This window comes from Microtus ochrogaster, unplaced genomic scaffold (genome assembly GCF_000317375.1).
Source record: "Microtus ochrogaster isolate Prairie Vole_2 unplaced genomic scaffold, MicOch1.0 UNK18, whole genome shotgun sequence".
Taxonomy (NCBI): Eukaryota; Metazoa; Chordata; class Mammalia; order Rodentia; family Cricetidae; genus Microtus; species Microtus ochrogaster.
Genome location: NW_004949116.1, coordinates 5,041,919 through 5,049,157, shown reverse-complemented (window position 1 = coordinate 5,049,157; position 7,239 = coordinate 5,041,919). Strand labels below are relative to the sequence as shown.

The following is a 7,239-nucleotide window of genomic DNA, read 5'->3' as shown; positions in this document are numbered from 1 at the left end:
CAACTGTAACCAACACTCTAAACAAAGATAAATATCCATAATCCATTTTTTGGGAATGTGAGCATGGTTTTCCAGGCTACTTCCTGCTGATTGGGAGCACTGATAATCTTATGGGGACCTAAAGAAGATTTAGAATTATGATCAAGTCCTGAATGGAGTATTCTGTAAGGCTTGATCATCTCAGTCAGCAGTCTTGAAACTGTTCTGGATGTAGAACTCAGAGGAAACTCCAACAGAGGTCCTCTGAAATGTTGGATCATCTGGACCATTACAGAAGGAAAAAAAAAGCAGTTAGTCATATCATAACAAATAGATAGTCATGGTTGTATATGGGGTCTTTGAGTCAGTGTTAATAGGGACTTATCTTTCAAGGGCTGGAGTCAGAGACAAACAGCTAGTGGGTACCAGGGTGGATGCTTGGCATAAAATAGAGTTTCTTTATCGTTCACATAGGAATGGAAGCTGAGCAGAGCCTGGGAGAGAGCCAACAAACACATCCCTCTATTGTTTCTGCTTTAGATCCTCCCTCCAGGCTCCTGTTTTGAGTTCTTGCTCCAACTTCCCTCAAAGATGAGCTTGATGCGAAAGTGTAAGCCAAATCAACCATTTCCTTCCAAGGGCAAAATGATCATGGTGTTTTTCACAGTTATAGAAGGCAAGCTATGATGGTTACTCTTCTCTGTCGACTCCATTGGATTTCCAGCCACCTGAGACATGGAGGCACCCTTTTTGTTTGTCTATGGGGCATCTCCAGAGGCCCGAGAGAGAGGAAAAGACCCATCCCAGATATGGTTTGCTTTATCTCATGGGCAAGATCCAAATGAAGTGAAAAGGAAAAGGAGCAAGTCAGGGAGCACTGGAACTGCCCTTCGCTGCTGCCTGGGCAGTTGCCATGGGAACAGCCTGTAACACGTGTTCCTGTTTTCACTGTCTTTACATCATGGGGCATCACTGTGAACACCGCTCTAATCTTGTGGGGTCAAGCTAGCTATGTGGTGCCTCACTGATTTCCTGGAGGAGCAGGAGGACGGGAAGGTTGGTTTGGAGGAGGATGGAGTAAGGGTGTATCCGAAGAACATTGTGGGGAATAATGGAGGAAGCTGGAGCATTCTTCTGAGAGATTTTCCCCACATCCTAAAGTGTCAACAGGTATGGCTACAAATAAGAGATTCTGACCTAGGATGTGGTTAATTAGTATTTTGGGTACAGAGGTGGATTTGCTCCAGCTGGACCAAAGGTTGGAGCTTTCAAGTCTATTCCTTGTATCATGTTAATGAAGTCTGTCGCTTTGCCTCCCCTTCTGGAGTGAAGTTTGTAAGCGTGTATTCACTGAATGTCCCTTCCAGTGCTGTGCTGTGTTTCTGTCTCTTATTTCTCTCCTATCTCTGCTCCTTTTGCTTAGTAATCCTAACCCTCACGCTCCTACCCTGGAACGTATGAGTTTTGTTGAAGCAGGTCTTTGGCAGTGTAGCTGTGAGTTAGCTTTGTATCAGGAAACAGTGAGGATCATTTTGCTGGAGTGGAGGGAGCAGGCACCGGGTAGGAAAGAGGAACAGAAGGCTGTGGCCACAGAGCCTGCCTCCCTAGGCCACTCCCCCGTCTCTAGTCTACAGAATCAAGTGTAAAGTGGGATTGGAGTGAAATGTGAATTCCCCTCAGCCTGGAAGCCCCAGCCTGTGTTAAGCAGGGCATGACCAACCTCTGGCTTGCCCATCTTTGGTCCTCTCCAGATGGTGCCCTACCCCGTGCTCCCCGTGCTCCCTGTGTTCCCCATGCTCCCCAATAGCAGTCCTGCTGTGATTCTTTGTCACTGGTTGTCTCCAAGACACAGTCCGCAGAGAGGGATGCTCAGGTTTGGTCTGGCTGTGTGATTCTGCTCACTGATGGGACACTAGGGTCAGTCAGACATTTGCTGAGTGAGTGAATAAGGGAAGGGAAGGACAAAAGGGAAGGGAAGGAAGTGTCCTGGCCAGTTTCATGGCAACTCGACACAAGGAGAGAGTCAACAGAGAGGAGGGAGCCTCAGTTGAAAAAAATACCTCCAATTCTGGCTGAAAGGCATTTTCTTAATTGATGTGAAAGGGTAATCCTGGGTTGTATAAAAAAGCAGGCTGAGCAAGCCATGAGGAGCAAGTCAGTAAACAGGACCCCTCCATGGCCTCTGCGTCAGCTCCTGCTTCCAGGTTCCTGTCCTGCTTGAGTTCCTTCCTCACTGCCATTGTTGTTGTTTTTTTTTGTTTTGGGTTTTTTTTTTTTTTTGAGACAAGGTTTCTCTGTGGTTTTGGAGTCTGTCCTGGAACTCACTCTGTAGACCAGACTGGCTTCAAACTCAGAGAGCTTACCTGCCTCTGACTCCCCAGTGCAGGGATTAAAGGCATGCCCCACCACCACCCAGCTTTTGATGATATGAAACTGTGAGAGAAATAACATTTCCCTCTGCCCCCCCCACCCCTCCCACCCCTTCTACCCCCACCCTGCAATTTGCTTTTGGTCATAGTGCTTTATCAGAACAATAGTCACCACAACTAAGACGGAGAGAGGGAAGGAAGGAAGGAGAGAGGAAAGGTGGAAAGAAGCCCTTTGGGGCTCCTGAGTCCTCTGTCTTTTCCTGAGTTAATTGTGGAATGGCTCAACTGAAAGCCTGGGGGGGGGTCAATTTCCTTTCATGAGCCTTGGGCAGCACTTGCCTGCAGAGTGGTCACACTGGCCTTAAAGAGGGACATGCTGGCCCTGGGGTAGAACTTTGGTGTTCTCACCACGTTTGTCCACAGGCGACTGAGCTGTTGTTTATTAGGAGTTAGCTGTAGGCTGCTCATCCTTTGACACACTCATCCATTCATCAGATGAGTAAGGAGTTGTCCTGGACCAGTGGCCTTGCTGACATCTCTCCCACAGTGAATACGGGGAGAAGCAGCTGGAGTTACATGTGGTGGTTTTCAGTAGCTGTTGTTTATAAGCCAACTGTTTATCACATTAGGACATGGATTCATAAATAAATTTGAAAGCGGTGATACATCTGGGTCCTTGTAGACCTCAACTTAAGTCAGCGACTTGTAAATATATTTGTTTGTGTCGCTGATCCCTTTATTATTAATGCCGTGGCTTCCATTGTCGTTATCAATCTCATCCAATTACCAAAGTTCTTGAGGAACCTTTGTTCCCAGCATGGACTGACTGGTCCTTACCCATCTGAGCAGCGGAAGGTTGCCTCGATTCTGATGGGATTTCATATGCAGAGCCTTTCCCGTTAGTGCTTTATCTTTTTATTTTCCCCCTATTTTCTCTTGTGTTTTTATATTATCAAGCACACAACTTCCTAAACTGTGCTGGATTATATAACCAAACATGGGCATTGTGACACATTTGGTAACTGTAAAAGGTTCCTGAATGTGCAACAGCCAAAAACTAATTGAAAACTAAGTGTTCCATGACACCTGTGTGTCTGGCAATGCTTACCTGTGTTGTATCATGTGACGTTAACGCAGCCCTGGTCTGCAGCCCCAGTTCTGTTTTGTTTTGTGAGACAAGGTCTCACTATGTAGTTCTGGCTGGTCTGGACTATGTTATGTAGACTAAACTGGGCTTGAACTTACAGAGATCTTCCTGCCCCTGACGCCTATAGTTCGGATTGATTATAGGGATGAGAAGACACACCACTTGTAGCTCTGGTTCTGAACGCATAACACTTCCCTCTCAGCTCCCAGGGCCTCTTCTTTCCCAGAGCCCTCCTTTCACTTTCATGCCTTGTGCTTGTGGATCTCCCTGTACCAACAGTATTTAACATATAAGGAACTTGTGGAGAATTGAACTTCTTTGTGTCAGTCTTAAAAACAGCAAATACTGGATCCGGGGAGATAGCTCACTTGGCAAAATGCTTGCCATACCACACAGAAGACATTGGCGGCAGCAGGATGTGCTCTAATCCCAGCGCTGGAGAGATGGAGGCAGGAGCGTCCCTGGGCTCTACAGCTAGCCGGTATAGCCAATGAACTGAGTTCCAGGTTCAGTAATAATTTACTCAAAATTTAAGTCAGAAAAAAATCAGTGGATTAAAAAAGAAGAAAAAAGAAAAAAAAAGAAGGAATGAACTTGGGAGGGGGCATGGTGATGGGGTCTGGGAGGAACTGGATGGAAGGAGCGGGGCTGGATAAAATAAAAATATATTGTACGCATATATTAAATTCCTCAAAGAATAAATGATTTAAAAATAAAACATTAAAACCACAACAAAAATAAGATGAAGAGGGTCAATGAGACTGTTTAGCAGGTGAAGCCTTGTTGTTAAGTCTGTTTACCTGAGTTTTTTGTATCTGGGGACCCATAGGTAGAACGAGAGAACCAGTCTGTTTACCTGGGTTTTTGTATCTGGGGACCCATGGGTAGAAAGAGAGAACCAACTCTTCCAGTTACCCTCTGACCTCCACATGAGCACTATGGCGCATGCATGTCCCATCTCCACAGATAAATAGATGCCAAGAAATGTGTAATATAATAAAAGGGGGTTCTGGAGAAGTGGCTCAGCGGTTAAGAGCACACACAGGCTACACCCACATGATGGCACAACACTGGCTATAACTCCAGGCCCAGGGGATTCAGTGCCCCCCTTTGACCTCCATAGGCACAGGCACAAACATAGTACACAAACATACATGCAGGCAAAACACACATCAAATACAATAAAAGGAAAACCACTTTAAAAAGGTGGAAGTAATTGAAGACGTGGCATTGACCTCTGGCCTACACAGGGACACACACACACACACACACACACACACACACAGACACACACACACGTACACAGATGCTAATATAGACACACAAGAATAGCAAAGGCTTGTGTGTTTGCCATGAACCAAGCATGATCCCAACTTTGTGCTTGTGTGCGTGTGTGAGTGTGTGCGTGTGTGTGTGTGTGTGTGTGTGGATTTGACACAAGCCAAGCCATGTGAGAAGAAAGAATCTCAATTGAGGATTTGCCTCCATCACATTGGTCTGTAGGCAAGACTATGTGGGTGTTTGCTTGATTGCTAGGAGGACACCCAGCCTACTGTGGGCAGTACCATATCTGGGCAAATGGTTCTGAGTTCTCTAAGAAACAAACTGAACAAGCCATGAGGAACAAGTCAGCAATTAGTGTTTCTCCATGACTTCTGCTTCAGCTCCTACCTTGAGTCTTGTCCTGAATTCCCTTCGTAATGGACTATGAACTAAAAACTGAAACAAATCCTTTCATTCCCAAATTACTTTTGGTCAGTGTTTATCAGAGCAATAGAAATCTACCCAGGACGCAACTACAGGATCAGATTTTAACCCTCACAGCAGCAAAAGTCAGCAGCATGTCAGTCCTAGGGGGCCGCCTGCTGGTGGCCTTCAGAATCCCATCCTGGAAAACAAGGTGAGTCACTGCACCAGTTTTCTTTCTCTCCTTTTTTTAGCTTTGTTTTTTATTTGTTCTGTCTTTCACATCATGAATCCTGATCCCACACACCTCCCATCCACTCGCATTTACTCCCTGCCTCTGCAACCCCCCAAATAAAATAAAATTTAAGATAAAAAAGGGAGAGTTCGATCAGTAGAGGGAGCGGAGAGCGGATCCCAGAGAGCCAGCCTAGTCACCATCACACCCTGGGAGGAGCTGCAGCCATCGCTGCCGGCCCCAGTCACCACCACCACAACCATGAGCGAGGCCGAGACCCAGCAGCCGCCCGCTGCCCCCGCTGCCGCCCTTAGCGCCACCCGACACCAAGCCCAGCTCCAGGGGCAGCAGCACAGGGAGTGGGGCCTGCCGGCAGGGACAAGAAGGTCATCGCAAGGAAGGTTTTGGGAACAGTAAAATGGTTCAATGTAAGGAACGGATACGGTTTCATCAACAGGAATGACACCAAGGAAGACGTATTTGTACTCCAGACTGCCATAAAGAAGAATAACCCCAGGAAGTACCTTCGCAGTGTAGGAGATGGAGAGACTGTGGAGTTTGGTGTTGTTGAAGGAGAAAGGGGTGCAGAGGCAGCAAATGTTACAGGCCCTGGTGAAGTTCCAGTTCAAGGCAGTAAATACGCAGCAGACCATAACCATTATAGACGCTACCCACGTCGTAGGGGTCCTCCACGTAATTACCAGCAGAATTACCAGAATAGTGAGAGTGGGGAAAAGAATGAGGGATGGGAAAGCGCTCCTGAAGGCCAAGCCCAACAACGCCCTAAGGGCATCGACCACAGTATTCCAACCCTCCTGTGCAAGGAGAAGTGATGGAGTGTGCTGACAACCAGGGTGCAGGAGAGCAAGGTAGACCAGTAAGACAGAATATGTATCGGGGTTACAGACCACGATTTCACAGGGGCCCTCCTCGCCAAAGACAGCCTAGAGAGGATGGCAATGAAGAGGACAAAGAAAATCAAGGAGACGAGACCCAAGGTCAGCAGCCACCTCAACGTCCGTATCGCCGCAACTTCAATTACCGACGCAGACGCCCAGAGAACCCTAAACCACAAGATGGCAAAGAGACAAAAGCAGCTGATCCACCAGCTGAGAATTCGTCTGCTCCCGAGGCTGAGCAGGGCGGGGCTGAGTAAATGCCGGCTTACCATCTCTACCATCATCCGGTTTGGTCATCCAACAAGAAGAAAAGAATATGAAATTCTAGCAATAAGAAATGAACAAAGATTGGATCTGAAGACCTTAAATGCTTGCTTTTTGCTTGTTGACCAGATACGCTAGAACTATCTGCATTATCTATGCAGCATGGGGTTTTTATTATTTTTACCTAAAGATGTCTCTTTTTGGTAATGACAAATGTGTTTTTTTAAAAAGAAGGTCTGGTTTTTCTCAATACACCTTTAATGGTTTTTAAATTGTTTCATATCTGGTCAAGTTAAGATTTTTAAGAACTTCATTTTTAATTTGTAATAAAAAGTTTACAACTTGATTTTTTCAAAAAAAAGTCAACAAACTGCAAGCACCTGTTAATAAAGTTCTTAAATAATAAAAAAAAAGGGGGGGGGAAGAGTAGAGAAAATCTTGTCATGGAGGCTGCAGAGTGACTCAGCGAGTTGCGAAGTAACCCCTTTTATCCGTACATCTTCATATGCAATCATTCATCACAAAGAGTCACTGGTCTGGTTTGAGACCTCTGGTCTCTGCTACGCATCGGTCCTCACTGGGACTCTTATTGGACGTCCTGTTGCTGCCTTGTGTTGTGGAGAGCCTACTGTAGCCCTGGGTCAAGAGGACCTACCTGGC

General features: G+C 46.3%; 1 pseudogene; it reads left to right on the top strand.

Annotated features, from left to right (window-relative positions):
- Positions 1 to 5,677: 5,677 nt before the first annotated feature.
- On the top strand, positions 5,678 to 6,986 carry LOC101988872 (annotated as a pseudogene).
- The last annotated feature ends 253 nt before the right edge of the window (positions 6,987 to 7,239 follow it).